The sequence below is a fragment of the Rhinolophus sinicus genome, chromosome 5, assembly GCF_057876585.1.
Source record: "Rhinolophus sinicus isolate RSI-liver-muscle chromosome 5, RSI-T2T, whole genome shotgun sequence".
Classification (NCBI taxonomy): domain Eukaryota; kingdom Metazoa; phylum Chordata; class Mammalia; order Chiroptera; family Rhinolophidae; genus Rhinolophus; species Rhinolophus sinicus.
Genome location: NC_142505.1, coordinates 100,892,334 through 100,911,373, shown reverse-complemented (window position 1 = coordinate 100,911,373; position 19,040 = coordinate 100,892,334). Strand labels below are relative to the sequence as shown.

Genomic DNA, 19,040 nt, shown 5'->3' with positions numbered 1-19,040 from the left:
TTGACCCATTCATTGTTTAGTAACATATTATTCAGCCTCCATGAATTTGTGTGTCTTCCAGTCCCAAATATATTCTAATCCAAAGATACCATGGATTTTAGAACTTTAACATCTCTTTCTTCGGGGAAACAACGCAACCTACAACGTCCTGATTACTACATTTTACTATGATCTAATGTTCTTGCACTTACAGTGGAAATATTTACACTTATGGCAAACACTACAAACCACGTCTTCATTTACCATTTTGTTCACTGTAAATGTTTTCTCTACAGGGCCAGAGACTAAATATTCTAGGCTTTGTGCACTGTACATTCTCTGTAGCAACTATTTCTGAACTCTGCTATTGTAACAGGAAAGCAGACATAGGCTGCATATAAATAAATAGTCTTGGTGATTTTCCAATCAAAATTTGTTTACAAAAATAGGCAGTGGGCCAGATTCACCACATGGGCCACTGTTGGCTGACCCCTAGTTTAAAGAAAGTAATGTATAAAATAGTATTCATTCAGACAAATTCCAAAGTGTGCCACATCTGTAGTGGTTACAGTGCTAATAGCACCAAAATGTGAGGAAACATTTATTTTTGTATTTAAAAACTATTATTCGATTTGGCAAAGAAGTTGCCCAAGTCAGTGATGAATCTGAGTGAAATTCAAACATAGGTATTTTTGTCTTACTCACTAATATAAACAAGATACAAACCAATATTCATGTCAGAACTACTACATTAATCAATCATTCACAACCATAAATTAGCCACAGATATCAGACTTTGGCAAAAATCAAGGAAACATTCTTAAAAAAAATCAACTGGCCACGCAGAATGTACAGTAAAGAACATTATATACATCATTACTTTTTGTAAAATGTGTCCTACACATTATAAAATATATAAACATATGTATGTATACATATGCATATTTTTTCTTTTTTTCCTGGTACACTATTACCCAAACCCCTAAGGTTTGTAAATATTCCTGCCAGTACGTATATTGGAAATGTAAGCTCTAAGAGTATGGTGATATAGACCCAAAATGAAAACAAGAGCGTGGAGTAGCCAAGCTCTTTGCTACTTCCTAAGATTGGTCAGATAATTCCACTAACTTTAATGTACATGGTTAGGAAACTAGAGCCCAAGATAAAGCTACACAAAATTAATTACTCTGCATCGCTTTGATGATTTCACTTTAGACTTCTGATAGATTGTTTGTAATCTCTTTCTGCAAATTTTTGTAAGCATAGTACCTATCCAAGAGAAGTGACTTAAAGTTGTAATGGCTGCTTGAGCCATACCTGAACTTGTCACATCTTTGGTACCCAATAGCTAGTTCTCTTCTTTATGGCCAAGCGGCCCCTGAAGCTGGGTCCTGTTTCTTACCTGCTTTACACTCATTGCATATTTAGCCTTTCTAAGTTTCATTCATTCTTCTTTAAAATAAAGGTTATCAACATACCTCTGTACTATATATGTTATGGGAATTAAAGGAGGTAAGACACAGAAAAATACTCTTTCTATAACAAGTGCCAAATGCATGCTATGACCATCGTTCCTTTTAATTCTGATATTACTAAAATAATTATTACTTTTGCCAGTAGTTCTCAACTTGTGAGAGTCCAGGAAGCCTAGGTCAGGCTCCCTACCTGGATACAAATGGCATCTGTAAATAAAATATCCATAATTCCATTTCTGTTCATTTTTCTTAAAGTCACTCTAATGTATGAGCAACAGGACTGGTCCTTGTGGTTTTGTGGCATAAAATACCTCATGACAGAAAACGTTTTGGTTTCAAGTAATTGCATCCACTCATGGAGGTACCTACTCTGGTTAATGTCAGTTGATGGAAATGCATGTTGAATTCTATCTACTGTCTATCACTACTGCATGTAAAATCAAGCCATCAACTAAGAAGTGGTTATGACATGATCGCTTTTACACTGGGTGGCATGTTCCTGTTGTACTGCCAACAAGCATAAACTTTCATCTCCACAAAGAGTTTCTGCAAACTGTATGTCATACTAATGCTTTTATTTTGCATGCCACTTTTCCCCAGAGAAATTCCTTTTACCTTGATTTCTTCACCACAATTGCAATTCATTTCTGACTGACGTGCTGACAAATCTATTCAATTTCTTTATATTATTGTACAGCCATGGATTATTTCAACATATTTTTGCTCTCTTTTTACTTTTAAAAAAATTAAATACTGTTCCTATTGTCTGCACAGATGGCTTTGAATATATATTCAAGTTCAAAGGGGAAGTGCATGTCCCCTGTATTAGGCTTGCCATGTCTAATTTGAAATTCAGTATCTTGACCTGAACAGAAGATTGAAATCCTATTCTCACACCAAAATTGTCCTTTAGAATTTAAAATCTATCAGAATCAATATAGTATGGTTTCCCAGACCGATGTGGTCTGTCCATATATAATAAATGAGCACAATATTGAGATGCCAGTGGAGTTTTAAATTCAGTTCTATGTCAAATTAGACCAATCTGAAAATGGGAAATAAGAATTGGTATTTTGCTAGTGGGTCAGATAACATGCTACTGATGTTATTCCCTTTCTCCACATACTTTTTATTCTCCTAAAGACATTTCACAGCGTGGTCCTCAAGGTCACATAACAGTTCTTTATTCATCTTGACTTCTGATTAATTTTTGAGCATTGTTCTCTGTCCCACTTGCTGCCCTGCCAGCATTCGTATTCTAAGCCATCAACGCTTAGCTTCTCTTCCTGCTTCAACGGGATCATAATGAGTCGGGAGACAGAGATATATTCAGCATTGCTTCTAAATTTGAACCTTTCTCATCACCTGTGAGGGCTTAAACCTTGCTCACCTAAGCCTCTGTACAGTTCTAGGCACATCGCTAGTGCAAAATATGTATTTATTGGCTGACGTAACTAATCAAAGTTCATGAAGATGTTGAATTATACTCTCCTTTGTTATGTTCTATCACAAAAACTGAAATAACGTTTTTGAGATCAACTTGGTTTACTGTTTACTAAGACTATTCTTCCTTACACCTATATTTTCCTCTGAAATTGGTTCCTTTGCTGAAATGTCACCCATGGTGATTATAAACCTTGGTATATTTCATCCATGGATGATTATTTTTAAAATTGAAAAGAATGAAAACTTTTATTCAGGACACCACTTCAGTACAGTGTTCAAATATATCCCAGTGCAGTGTTTATAAAAAAATAAATAAATAAATAAATAAATAAATGGAATATAAATTTAAGTAGTGTATGTTTTATGTACATATTTAAGTCAGGTTTGATGAAACAAAGTTAATTTACAATAAGTATCAATAACTATTTTGTAATTGCTTGGATTTGACCCTTTCTACTGTAATATTTTCAAATTGGTGATCATTTTTCATCTATTATGAATTTGATATCAATTCATGAGAAAAGTGATATACTGTCTATTACCTTTATAATTTGAGAACTCTGAAAAATGGAATATTTTCGTGAGCTCAAAAATAAAATGGTTTATTGATTGCACCTATCCAGAGATGTTTTTGATTGCCATGTACTCACAATTTGGTGGTAGATATGTTGCTTCTTTTCTATGCATTTGAAATCTTAGTTCAAAACTACAAAGTATCATATGGAAAAGGCAATTGTGCTGATGACCATTCTATGGCTAAAGAAGTAAAGTATTAGATCACTCTATGGTATGACTTCTAACATGATGCTTAGTTATTTCTAAGCTTAACACTGTCTTCTATGTTTCATTTCACTTACATGGCAAAAAAATAAGAAAAAACCACAAGCATTCCAGATTTAGTAGCCGTACAATGTAGTTTCTTTCTCCTCATTACTCCTTCACTTACAAAACCTGGGATCAAGTGTTGAATTTATGATAACAAATGTCTGGCAATCAATCCAGTTTCAATTCTCTTTTTACTGATATTCCATTCTTTTTTTTTTTTAATAGCTATTGAATTATTAGTCTGCCTTTCTATTGCTGTGGTTCTGTTTTATCTTTCAATGTGATTTCCCATGAGCAACCAACAACTGTTAGCTAAGATGATAGACAACCGAAAAATGGGTAGCTTATGTTTTGGACTGAATCCAACAATGTTGCAAATTGTTTTCCAAATGAAGGCCTGGGTAACCCTGTGCTACTCTACAATAGCATAAGGCAGCATCATATTTGTTGAATCTTTACTGTCCTGTAATTCTACCATAACTAACGGAGATGTTCTTCTCGGAAATTGAGTGGGGTGGGCGTTCCTGTAGAGTGTGCCATTTCCAGACAATGTTCTCTTAATTTTTTAATGCAACTATTATTGTGATTTATAATTGCCTTAAAGGTTCTCTGCAATCCTTTTCAGGATATGCTCATTGTTATTAGTGAAATCCTTAACTCCTTGGATGTTTCAGAAACCTGTTTAATAATGTAACATTTTCCTGAAAACGAATGCAACCCTCACTTTTTTTATGGATCAGATTTCTACCTGCAAATTTGTAAGCCCTCCTAGACCTAACTAACTCTAACTCAGAGGGCTACTGAATTTGAGGGTGGTTTTTTATCACTTGGCTTAGGAAGAAATGCAAGGTACCTATTATTTCATATGTCATAATTCTGCACTTTTTATTTTTTAACATCCGAGTATCCACAAATTAGTGTCTATGATGTGGTTAAAAGATACTGGTAAATAGCTGTAGTTATTTCTTTTATATCATAATTGTATTAACCTTTTCTGGTAATTAATGAATAACTCAAAGTTGGGAAGAACATAACAAAATCTGTTTTCTATACTGACTGCACTGGCTTTAGTTAACAATGACGAGTAGCTGTCTCGGAGAAAGCAGAATTATTTTATTAACATGAGAAATTCGTTCAAACTGCACTGGCACTCCAGCATTATAAAATCTTTTAAACGGAGAACTCAAAAAGAGGAGCGTCTCTATTGGACTACGTCTATAGGGCCTATTACCCAAGTTACTGGAAGGAGACTGCTATATATATATATATAGGTTCCAGTCTTGTAGTATGCATCTTGAACATACTGGAATACCAGGGCTCCAGCATATGAATTATAGATGCCTCTTGCTAGGGGAGTAACACAGTAATTGCGCGATGAAATTTCAATAACGTCTTCCCTCTTCTCTTGTCCAAATTTCTCAAAAGCAGGTTTCAGTTATAGTGAAGTTTCGGACATTATTCCCCATTTATCCAAAAACAAGTTAAAGAGATAAAAATCTAGTGCTAAGAAATACATTTAGCCAAGTGAAACATTAATTTGGAATTAAATATTTTATTCCTTATGTTTTTAATTTATTAGACAGCAGAGGTAGGAGTTGAAAAGGTTTGACTACAAATTAGAATCTGTCACCCTTACTGATATTTATGCACTATATCCAAAACAAATTTGAGAATAATATGAAACTCAAAAATGGTGGGAGAAAGTCTATTGAATAATACGAAGGCAATGTAAAGGGATCAAAACAAATAGTTGCCATTGGGCATATAGTTGTTAGAATTTTGGATTCACATGATTATATATATATTTAATCAAGCATGGGGGAGTTATCTCTATGGTAATAGAAATTTTAAAAGATGGGACAATGAATCCAGATGAACCTATCAAACCAACACATCAGTGGTTAAGGACCTCTCAGACACTATCCTACATATATTCTGTTACAAGACAGTAAGTACAGGGCAAAAAAGTTACCACAAGGTGTTTTATGCTAGAAGCAATACCGGACATTTTGATATTTGGAAACAATTTCTAACTTTACCAGAAGTCAGCAATGTATTTGTTCCAGCTAAGTGTAAAACAACAGCATACTGCTTGTTCCCACATCCCAACCAAAAGCCATTTTGGGCACAGTGAAAATTTCTAGAGGAGATGAAAAATTATATCAGGATGAAAGAACAGAAAAATACCACTACATAACAGCAAGTTTTTTCTTTAAGATAGAGGGAGCATTAATCATGGAATTTTGAATGGAAGGAAGAAGGAAAGTAGAACAAAATATAAGGGAGAAAAAAGAAAAAAAAAATATCAACACGCACTATAATGTATGCCACAGCATCCTAAGGTTTTGTTACCTTCTTAAGTTTGCTGAGAGATCTGTACATTTATAGGATGGGTCCTTACCTTCATTTGGTAACTTGGAAGGCATATAATAATCAACTATTATATATACTAATTAGAAATTTTATAAAACTGTTATTAAATTCAGAAGATGGGTTAAACCACAAGGAAATTTATAAACCAGTAACCCTTTAATTACATGTCTTTAGACAACTGGATGTGAATTTTTGGATTTAACACATTGATTTTAACTATAAAAATATCCTTTAAAAAACTCTCCCTGTCATCTCTGGACTCTCAAGTTTCTGAATTGAGATTGTAGATACTCTTAGTGTTTACTTTGGGTTAATTATGTGTGGTGGCCATACCTCATTTTGGCATCCCATGCGACATAATTTATCATATGCTACTTAATTTACAATCTGGCAAGATTGTTTTGTTGTATAGGTAGACTCAAATGGAACATATTTCATTATCTTAGCTCCTAGAAGAACACTGTGGAGAATGAAATGGGCTTAAATTGACATTCCTCACATCATGCTAGGTTTCAGAATGACACAGTCCAGGGGCTTTTAGCTAGATCAGACAAAGAGTCTTGCCAAAATTCACCAATAGAAAATTCCTGGGCTACACATGAATGCTATCCTATGATAGAGGCTACCTCTACTACTGGCAAAAATGAACATTTTTAGAGATACAAGATTAAGAAATCTCTATCATTTCTGCAAAGGTAGAATTGGAAATATTGCCTTCAAAATGTCAAAATCTAAGACATTTAGGTCTAGCATTCATTTTTGTAATTCCTCAGGTTTCAAAACTCTTACATAATATTCTGTTAGGATCTGTGTCTTCTACAGATGTCCCATGATTCTCCTCTCAAGCAACACCACAGGGAGAAGAGAACCACATGTGGCCCCTGCCTGTGGTCACACCCTGCCTGACATCTCAGGGTGCCTAAATTGAGGATTCCCCGCTGTGAGTCCTTTTGCAGAGATTCAAAACCTTTCTTCCAATTTCACCACACATGACAGGGGCTACTGACATGTGCAATTCACATGTATAACTGGTGGGAGAGGAAAGGCAAGCTATGGCTTTGTATGGTATAAAGTAAGTAGAAAAGAGTATGTACAGCAGTTTAAAAGATGCTCCCAGAATTCATGATAGAATAGGCTCATTTTTTTAATTTTGTGCTTTGTGAGAAAAAAATTAATGCACAAAATTATAAGATACAATAAACCTGGTAAGTATTTCAAAATAGAAGATGATACTCTGAGAGATCCAGGGCTGATATCAAGAGGAGGATGCACTGCTCTGTATGGGTACAGGGTCGAGAGAGAGAGAGAGAGAGAGAGAGAGAGAGAGAGAGAGAGAGAGAGAGAGAGAGAGAGAGGCAATGTTTTCTTGAAGAAGGAGAAGGCAGATGAGAGAACAAAAGGGAGAGAAGAGAGGAGTAGACAGGAGAAAACGTAAAACCTCCATGGCATGGGTGTCAACAGACATGTCTCTTAGGGCAGCAACAAAGCGTTTAGAGAACGTTAATGTCTAATACAAAAAAGTGCTTGTTATGTGGGGCCCGATATGTGAGTCCTCTGTCATTAGCAACACTGCTGTAAGATGACTCTTCCTGTACGCGTGGGCTGACTTGTGGCTGTTCATAGAGATGGGCTTCGTGTCTTCACCAACATTGTAAAGAACAGAGACAGCTTCAAGATACATCATGAAAACCCTGACCCACTAGGCATTTGCAGAAATCTCACTGAGAACTTTGGCATTTTACAGAATGTGCAGTTGTACTTGTGATCATACCAATTTTCCCTGGAGTGCAAGGACAGCTTGCCTCTGAAAGAGGTCTGGCTGGTATCTGAACTGCATGCACCATTCCTTACCTAGGGCTCAGGGAGAGTAAGTGAGTGAAATGAGATGGGCAGGAGACATTGAAGAACGTTGAGGAGTCTCTTGCTATTTTTAAATGAGTATGGCGCTCCTTAGTTTCCCAATATTTGGGCCATATGAAAACACTCACTCATCTTTCCATGAGAAAATCCAAATTAAATATTTAGGTAAAATGTCTCCACTTAAAAAAATATGCCTGTGAGTCATGGTTACATGGGGGCTACCGGTTTGCAAACTTTGACACACGCAGCTGAAATTTTATTCCTTTATAAAGCCAACCAAAATGGTGTATACATTAGTTCTTTTTTAGCTTATAGAAACACTAATCCAAAATATTCATTTTCCCCTTCCCTAAGGTATGGCTCACACTGAATAGTCCAAGATTGAGTTCCAGATATCATCCACATTTCAGGAATCAGTATTGAGAAACTTAACAATGTCAGAGACGCTGTAGTATTCGCTGCATTGTGGATAGAGATTTTTTCTCCCTAAGGGTGACCTCTGACAGATCCACTTTTCATCTTTAAGCACAGTGCTCTGATCCAAACTGTGTACCTATGAGAGTCAGCAGTGTGTGTGCATAGCTATAAGAATGGGTGTGCAAATATCCAGAATGTTTGTGCATAGCTGGAAGAATGGGTGTACAAATACCCAAAATGATTTCAACACTTTCAAAGATTTTTTGGTCTCTCCACTTTAAAAAATATGTGTTTATGTACAACACACACACACACACACACACACACACACACACACACACACACACACACAGACCCCGAAATGTATAAACAGCTATAGAAGGCTGGCCTGTTGGTCCAAATAAAGAGTAAAGTGAATCGCCTTTTTTCATTTCCACACATGCAAATTAATATTCCAGCTTTCTTGTCTTTGTTGCCCATAGTTCTTTAAGGACTTTCCTCCTGAAATATGTGCCAGGTCAGAGGAGACATGTTTTCAACAATTGCAACCCAAGCAACAGAGCAGTGTTTGAGTATGCAAGGAAAAACAGCATCCCCAGCAAATAATAGTAATAATAATAAAGAATGTTATTAAAAACGGAAAGAAAAAAAAAAGCAGCTGTCTCTTGGAGAAGGTTCCTGCAAACTATCACCTGATATTCTAAATACATGCCACTGTCTAAATTCAGTCACGTGGTCACAACAAACTATAGAGAAGATTTGGAAATATAGCCTTTTTCTGATTGCTCACTGCCCATCCAGATTTAATATTTTGAAGAAGAATAGAGCATAAGTTGGGAATGTCTAAGACAATTGAAATTTTCTATATGGTTGGTACAAAAGGGTGACCCTAACACTAATGCTTTTCTACCATTTTCACATCCATTAAAAATTCACACTATAGTATAACTAATCCACTAGACAAAGTGCTGTTAACTTCATTCATTCTCAAATAATCAGTTGGAGGCATGACACCGAAGTTTAAAATTCAAAACCATTTTTGAACATGTGAGGTTATTTCAAAAAAATAATTTCTGAATCATCAATATTTAATGAAGAATATTCCCAAAATAAGCAAAGCAGAACAATCATTGTTACAGACATCCATGTAACTACTAGCTTTAACTGATTTATTGCCAAATAAGTTATCTCTTTCTTGAAACACATTTTTAGAGAAAATCCAAATATACAAAACCCATGCAGAACTGAATTCTTTCATGATGAAGGCAGGCTCAGAATTCCACCCTTTGTACAATGCCTATGACCTCCTAAACCTGCAGCGTTCTACTGTGTATTGAACTGGCAAGACTCAAGAGACACTGGCAATCAAAGACAAATAAGTAAGTACCTTTTCCAAGTTTATTAGAATTTAGACTTCTGAATATGCAAGTAGAAAAAATGAGTCTGCACTACAACCATACTTTTCCTCTTAACCTCTCTCCCTCCCCCCTCTCTCCCTCCTCCCTTCTTTCCATCCCTTCTCTCTCACCTTCTGTCCCTTTTCTTCTCTTTCTTTCTTTTCTCCTTCTCTTTCTCTTTGTTTTTAAAGGAGCTCTTGGTATTATTTTTTATTTCGCATGAAAATGTTATTGGTTCTAAGTTTGTTCTCCATTTACATTCAGAGTGACATCAGGAAAGTTCTGAAAACACTTTTTGGCCTATAGCTCTCTATTTGAAGAAGGTGATTCTGAATATCTATTACACACTCAAAAATGAAGTGTACCATATAAGTCATCAGTAGAATACCATGGCTTTTGATTTTACGTGATTGATAATAATATCACAAACGTCTTATTCTTTCATAATGTTAAATACATTTAAACTTCACACAAAAAAGCAACAACCCAAACACCACTACATTCTAATCAACTCCAGTTGGTGACCTTTTGTTCCTGAACTTGAATATGAGTCACATTCAGAAGCCTAGCGTAATACTGCCAAGCGATTTTAAGCACTGCCTTTACCACACCAGATTCAAAGTCAACATAAAACGACACAGAGCTAGAAGACACACAATTCTAAAACAGCAATTCATCCAAAGTTTCTCCTGCCTCTTTGGCTGTGATCCACTCAATGGCAGAGCACAGTCCAGTGGCCAGCATGCAGAAAACACAGGTCTCACAATGTCAGGGACAAGTGGTGTGTTTGTGTTTAGCACAGCGATAGCAAGCATTTCATTCCCCCCACCCCGCCCCCCGAAAGTCTCAATTTGTCTAATTGATCTGAGACATAAGCCCTGGAGAGCTCCTGAACAAGTTTGACACAATGTATTCTGCACACTTCAAAAGTAAGAAATAAATATGATCTGACTTACCCTGACCTCCCTTCCAGTAATTCCTGTCTTCATTCATTCCTCATTTCTAAAGAAAGAAAAAGCGAGAAGAACTTATTGTTAGTATAGCTACCAGTTATATAATTTAATCTAGAACACAAATGAAAAATTACCTGCTGAATGGCAGTTTTTTCTTTTTCTTTTTTTTAGTTTTAGTTTCAGGTATACAAAACAATATCATGGTTTTATCGTTTCGCATTTCTTAAAAAATCTCTGACAACTTCTTGAAAATTGATTATTTTTAAACCACTTTATTGAGGTGCCATTGACATATAAAAAGTTGTACATACTTAATGAATACAACTCGATGAGTTTGGAAATGAGTGAGTGAAATGATGAAACCATCACCATAATCTACGCCATAGCATATACGCATTACCTCCAAAAGTGTCCTCTGAAAATCATTTGAATATTTGCTATCAATACTCATCCACTGTACCTGTTATATATCAAAGTAGATCAGTACAATCTGCTTAGGAAACGTAGACTGCTTCCTTTTTCTTCAGAACCCATGTGTCTTTAGATTTTGAATTAAATGGAGCTTTTGATCTATATTTCATTTTGAAATTTTAGACAATCTATGTAACTGCATGGACAGAGAATACATGAACACATTTTCCCTTTCCTGTTGTTTACTTAGGTCAGGTCCCTTCTCCCACTTATTTTTATTTCTTTGTCTCATATCTAAATAGGTCTACACTAACTTAAAAGAAACAATCTCACAGCCAAATTCAGTATCTACTAAGAAGAGTGGACTAGTGCAAATTTCACACATTGAGCATGTATTCTCATCTTTTAAAATGAAGGGAAGAAGAAGGTATAAAGCAGAAACAGCTGAGTGAATGATCAGGTCATAAAGAGTTAATTTTAAGAATTTAAGCGAGTTTCCACAGTGTGAGAGGTTTGCTCGAATTAGTAGGGTGATCACATTGTAAACTATAAAAATGTCAAATCGCTATATTATACACCTACAACTAATGTCACTGATATAATGTTATATAGCAACTGTACTTAAATAAAAATAATAAAAGTTAAAAAATTAATTTCAGCATATATATCTGATAAATGGATTCTATTCATTTGAAATACTTAAAAAATAACAAGTAAGAGAAAAATGGCTGGATACCTAGTTCAATTTGATATAATCCTGAGAAAAAAAGGAAAGCCTGGGGTTTGAGGAAAATGGAAGAGTCATCCCTTTTTCCTAATTGCAACTTTATTTAAGTCAAAGATGAATAACCCCATGGAGTCCCACTACTATTAGAATAACAAGTTATGCCTGGTAAAGACACACTAGGTCCTGAGCCACTGGGCAAAACTAATAGTAAAACAGCAGTAAAGTGAGAAGTTGGCACAACCACTTCCTTCTATTATAGGCTGCTAAGAAAAATAATGAAAGCTGCACTGACACCTGTTTTTCAGATGAAAATGAATTTCAATGAAATGCTGGGTTCTGAGACAAATAAGGTTCTCATTGGTGGCAACTTGTTATCAGGGCGGTACCAACAGCCCTTTGTAACTGAAGGTGTCATTTCATTCCCCAGACCCTTGGTGAGGAAAGTGAGAATTCCCCTCCTGCTTCTTGGGAATTATTACAGTTTTCTAATCATTTTGAATCAGAGAGTGACTCGTTTAGTCACCCGACACTCTGTAAAACCCAAACAGTGGCCTTAGAAACAGCTTCCGAGGAAACAAACATCTCTGCCCTCCTTAGTCATGTGCTCTCTTTAGGCATCCCTTCACTCTTCCCTCCCCCCACAATCCTGGCCAGCATTATTTTGAGGTCACTTGGCTCTGAACTTCCAGGGTGATGCGTTGTTTTACTTTAGCACAAGAAGCTCTACACATCAAGGGGGGAAAAAAAGACTTCAAGTGATGGAGGCTTCAAACAGATTTCTAATCTTTAGAGCCCCTCAGTACTCATATTTTAAGAGCAGAGGCATAATTTATTTTCGGTGAAACCGAATTGCTCAGCTCTCTGCTAATAGGGATCCTCAGGGCAAAAAGGGTAGAGAGAGTGTCATCGTAAAAAAACAGAAAGCTTCATACTTTTGTTGAAATTTAAACGAGAAAATAAATGAATAATTACGTCTGCCACGATTATAGCACATGTATGATACCTTGTTCTTGTTTAGCAAATAGGACAATTAATTTGAGAGTCCCAAGGGTTAATAAAAGACTCCTTGTATTGTCCTGAAAAGCATTGTGACCGCTCCTGTTTTATGAGGGTTAATGTGGAGCCATTTGTAGGTGTCAGCGGACGATGTGGTTGTTTTATCACTTGTCCTTATGCTTTTCTCTCTAGATCCGAGACTCCATGTGACTGGTTGCCAAATCTGTTTTCACCTGAAAGCGGACCATTGTGAAGACATTTCTGTTCGTGATACAGAACTGTAGTCGAGTCCCCATCAGTCAAAAGCCTTTTGGGAGCCGAATCATGAAGACTGATTTTTCAATCAGGCCATGTAATCAAAGGCCTGCATGGCCACCTTAAACTGTCTTTGTGGAGGGACGGAGTGTCGTTCTACAAAAGAATCATCACTATAGCACTGGAGGTCCATCTGCCTAATTAGCCAGTGATAAAGATCGCCTTTGGTACGCTCAACACGAAAACTATTTTCGGTTCTTCAAAGTGTGTTGTCCCATCAGCATCCCTTGAAAATAATGAAAGGGAAGACATAATGGTAGAGCGCAAAAGTGGGGGACACGTAGCAAGGGCTCCAGGCAAGCACTGTGTTTCCTCCTGTGAAAAGTATCATCGTTTATTATCACTCATTAAAACTTAATGTTATATGACATCTTTAAAGGTCATTTTTTTTTAAATTGGAATTTTGTAGGCAACATGACTGACTGGTTAACTACTGTGAAAAAACAAATGTTCATGGATTTACTGTTTTAAGCTATTATTAAAGAGGCACCTTAAACAAACAAACAAAAAAACAAATTATTTTTCTGTTATAGAACATGACTGTCCTTTCTAAGTAGCTTGCTTTACACAGTATTTTCAGTTGTTTTTTGCACTAAGAGCACCTTGGAAACCTAATTAGAAGTGGAACATTATTAGCATGTAAAGGATTGAAAACTATAACTTAACTATGACAACTTTAAACCAAGACTAAGATGGTAAAATAGAAATAGCACTAGAATGAAAGTGGAGTTTAACATATCTTTTCTTTGCATTTACTGAAATTAATATCTATTTTTCTTCTGCATCTCATTTTACTTCTGACCATGAATATTTCAGCTTCTGATCTAAAATGTTTTCATGTACTTGCAAAGTGTAATAATGGTAATGCTTATAATATCAATACAAGTTAAATCCTTTATTCTCCAAAAGAAGTAAATTTTTACTGAGCAGCAAGATTTCCAGGTACTCTATATACATTTATTATTTAACCCTGCAAGAATTCACCAAGATAGACATTGAGCCCTTTTTGGAATCAAGGAAACAGATGCTTAAAGCAGATGAGTGGCGTACTAAAACCATGCAAGAAGACGATGGTAGAATAAAAAACATATATATATATATATATATAATATTAATCACTTTGACACCAGTGGATTATATAATATATATAATATTAATCACTTTGACACCAGTGGATTTTCCACTACCTAGGCAATCTCCTAAAGAAAGTATATTTATCTGCATAAATCACCTATCTGCATAGAAGAGGGGTCAGCAAACTTTTTCTATAAAGAGAAAAATAGTAAATATTTTCTGCTTTGCAGAGCACACAATCTCTGTAGCAATTATTCAAGCTCACTGTTGCAGCACGAAGCAACTTTGGACAAAATATAAAGGAATGCGCTAGCTGTATTCCAGTAACACTTTACTTACAGAAATGGTCAATGGATCAGATTTGGCCATAGAACCGCAGTTTGCCTTGCACTAGAATATCAGCTATGTGAAGACATCAACTTTACTTTGTTCAACACTATATAACTCAATGCCAGAAAAAAATAGTTAATCTGTGGTAATGTTAAAGAGAATGCTACCTAATACTTATATGGAGTTTATGTGCTATTTATGTTTGAGTGTAATAAATCATTTATCTCTCATAATATCCCTATAAGTTAGTTACTATTTTTACCCATTTTAGGAGATAAGGAAAGTGAGGAATGAATAATTAACTTGTCATAACTAAGCAAGTAAGTAGGAGATCCAAGATTTAGGCTATAAAAGTGCATACTATATTTTGTTGTGTATAATGTGCAATTTTTCACCCAAATTTGTGAGGGAAAAATAAAGATGCACGTTATATCTGGGTAGTACTAATTCTGTATCCATACAAATGTTTTTAATTCTTTTATTTATGCTTAGGAGTTAAAAGTATAACTCTAGACATCAATCATGATATCTGTATGCAAAATAATACCATGGAATATGATAATTGATTTTATTGAACTTACAACTTGCAATGATGAAGAGTTCTTGACCTTCTAGGATGCATAAATGTCGTAAATTTGTTACCGGTATATAAAATTTCTTGTACCTTGTATATGGTTTTGTGTTTTGTAATTATTCGGTAGATAAAATTTCTGGTATCACACTATGTTAAAAAATAAGTGTTAAAATTCCTTTATAATACAAAATATGTACCTAAATATAAACAAATAACAATTTGAATTAAAAGGTTAAAATGAAAGATATTTTTTCCCTGAGAATTTGGGCCAAAAGCATGGGTGCGCATTATACAGGGGAGCACATTATACACGGCAAAATGTGGAAATACACAACAGGATCTGCATAGTTGATTAACTAAGTGAAAAAAATGACTAAATGAGTCATTAAATTAATGAATAAATGAATGATTGAATAATCGATGTAGAGTTAATCCCGGGTATTCTAAGAATTATGTATCTTGGCCATCCAGGAGGTATCTATCTTTCATATTGTCTAGGTTTATAAAGACAAATTTAAAACAGAGAAGCAAATGAAATAAAGGAAAATAGAAATCCACTATTGAGTATATATACTTTATCTGAATTAAATTAGTTGTCTTAAATAAGATTGGACTTTTGATAAGCAGGTAGGAATTTTTAGATTTAACTGGCAAGTCCATGAAGAAAGGAAAAAAAGAAGGAAGGAGGGAGGGAAGGGAGGGAGGAAAGAAGGAAGGTAGGGAGGAAGCGGTAGAAGAATCAATTTGGGAGAAGTAAAAAATGGAGATGGGAGCTAGGGGAAATCTGGTGAGAATAAAAATTCTAAGGGAGACCTTTTACCTAGCAGGTATTTACTAAGGGCCTAAGATGTATTATACACTGAGCTACACCTGGTGATACATTGATTAAAAAAGAAAAGAAAAACAATCAAGGATGCTACTTGCATAGGCTTACAGGATATTCAAGAGATAACATAACATTCATATAAAAGTAGAATTCTGAATCATGGTAAGTGCCACACACACACACACACAATGGATCAATGCTCTGAGAGTGTGCCACTGGGATTGAGGGGTCCAGGGAGGTCTTTTTGAAGAAAGGATGTTTAAATTAAGAGCTGCAAGATGGACAGGAAGTATTTGGATGAAAATTGGAGAAAATACCTTTTTCAGGAAGGTAACTAACAGGAGTACAGGTCCAGAGACAGCGATGATGATGAATCAGACCTGGATCTGACTGGCGTAGCTGGGGATGGATGGATAGGTTGGAGATAGATATTGGCACAAGTTTGTGGGATAGATATGGCAGGGGAGCAGGAGCAAATGTCAGTTGTGGGTGGACTAAGGAGATGAGAATTCAAGACTAAAATTTTGGATATTTTAAGATTGAGATAACTGAAAATCATTCAAGTAGAGCTGTACAGTGAACAGTGGATCCATAAACCTACCTGTCAGGTGATAGGCATGGATGAGTGATAGGTGATGGTGACTATTACCATTTGGATGACATCAAGTCATGGTTGTGAAAAATCATTTAGAGAAAGTTTGTAGAGAGAGAAGCATAGAACTTCCATATTTAGGAGTATGGCAGAGAAAGTGCCTTGTGAAGGAGACTCAGAGAGTAGTAGTCAGAGAAAGAACCAAGCCAGGCATGTGTAATAGTATGGAAGCCAAGAGAAGAAAAGCTTCCAGGAAGACGTATGGTTGACGGCATAAAATGTGGTCAGAAGTTAAGTAACATGAGGATCAAGAAGTGTTCTTTGGATTTCCAACATGGAAACCACTGGTGTCCTTAACAGCACTGTTTTGGAGTCATGGGCACAGAAATAAGACAAGATTAGAAAGGTAGTTATGATGGGAAGGGCCTGGCAGTGGATACAACAATTCTGAAAAGCTTCGGGGTGAATTATTGTAGCATAGTATCTGGACAAGACCACGAGCAGTGTCTTAATGATTAATATTTGAAAGCTGAACAGAGACTTCAGTCAGAAGGGAAGGGAAGAGTAGAGGAATACGAGTGGCTCTGTGTAAAGCTCCAAAGGAGAATAAAAGGAAAGGGAGGTGTGTGTGAGAGGATGAGAACACAAGGCTTAAAACAAAGGAAAGAGCAAGTCAATGGAACTGAGTTGGTGTTGGTACAAACAGGAAAACCTAAAATCCAAACAATTGATATTGTTGTATAACAAATTGTACTACAGTGATTCTCCGGCAGGCCTACGAGTTGGTCCCACGTCATAATTTAAGAGTGGTATAGATGACACAACCTTGCATTCCCCCTCTATTTATGGGTGCAGTCAATTAAGCTTAGCAACATTATACAGTAGTAGCAGAGCTATTGCATTTCCCATCCTGTAGGGCCGTCAGCACGTAGAGTTATTTTCCAACTGTCAGGGCAGAGGATTCGGTCTCTGGATAGTGATTATAATCCTTTGAATGTTTATGTAGAAAGTCTTCCTTCCCAGAGGAGAAACCATTGCAAGCACTAGCAGTGAATGATACACTGCTTCCTTTAACCTTCTTAACACAGGCCTAACTAAGTCACCAGATAACTCAGAAAAGCATAAGCAGTACTTAGGAATTATTTTCTTGAATGTAAATAGTCATTGATTGGTGGGGACCAGGTCTCCACTTCCGTCTTCTCTCTTTTTTAAAATTTAGTTTTAACCAAGTCCTGGATTTCACCTTTTGTTCATTAATTTATTCAACAAAAATGTATAAAGTACTTACTGTTTATTAGGGACTAGAAATATGAACGTGAACAAGACATGCTCCAGCTTCCACGGAGTCTATACCTTAGCAAGACGAGCTTTCCATTTATGTTGTAGCATTGTTTGCGGTTTACAACCATTTGAAACTCATAGCAACCTTGAGAAGAAGACAGAGTATATATACTCCTAATCTCACTTTAAAGGTAAAATGAAAGGACTTTGGGAAGACATACGTGAAAAGCATAACGGAAAAGCATAATAGTTCTCATAGTGAGGTCCCCCAACCAGCAGCAACTGAAAACTTGTGCGAAATGAGAATTGGATGGTCCTAAAACAGATCTAGTAAATCAGAAACTCTGGGATACGGACTGACCATCTGTTTCCGAAGCCCTCCAGATGATTCCAAGGCACACTCAGGTTTGAGAAACACGGGTATAAGAGGAAGATATTGGGATGACTTAAAAGGCTGGGCACTGGGTGACATGATCTTGGGGAAAGTACAAATTACTTAACTATTTGGCCTCTAAAAATAAATCCTGTCTTTCTTGTGGCTATAAATAAATCTATGCCCGGGGTCACACACTCAAATCTCTAGGACATCAAGTAGACAACATCAGTGAAGGAAGAAGGACAGGTCAAAGAGAAAACAACAATCCCATTAGTGAGATAATAAAAGGCATTAGGTGTTGGGAGACACAAGTGAATACTAGGAACTGTAGAAAACTTGAAATAACAAAGCCCTTTGGGGGGAAAAATCAAGAAAAACAAAAACTTGAATTTGTGTGTGTAATCAGTTAAGTATTAAATATGAACAAACTCTACAGTTTAAAATTGTATATGTATAAAAATAAAGTTAAATAAAAATAAAAATAAATAAAAAGGGAGGGAAGAAAAGAGGGAGGGAGGGAGGCAGATATTCTGTGACTGGAGGGCTAAATCTGGTGAGATAACTCTCAGAATGAACGATGCTGTTTTAGAGGTCCACATAAGAAAAACAATCTCGTGGTGAAGGTAAGGAAGGTAGGGGTTGTGGTAAGTGGGGATCTATTAGATGGCGAGGGATAAATGGTAGATACCATGATGGACTCCTGCTATGATGGCCCAGATCAAAGTCACAGAGCTGGTAATGAGTCACACAAATGGCTGCAAGTTAAGATATCCAATTAAGACTCTGAATAAATGGCAGAGAGTTGAAGTTACA

At 36.1% G+C, this 19,040-nt stretch overlaps 1 long non-coding RNA gene across 1 annotated transcript in view; it reads right to left on the bottom strand.

Moving 5' to 3' along the window:
- Positions 1–19,040, bottom strand: part of LOC148758296 (uncharacterized) — a 1,912,057-nt gene that overhangs the window by 532,930 nt on the left and 1,360,087 nt on the right. Inside the window, exon 8 of the long non-coding RNA XR_016021446.1 lies at positions 10,729–10,774. This is a non-coding gene — a long non-coding RNA (uncharacterized LOC148758296). The remainder of the gene's footprint in view (positions 1–10,728; positions 10,775–19,040) is intronic.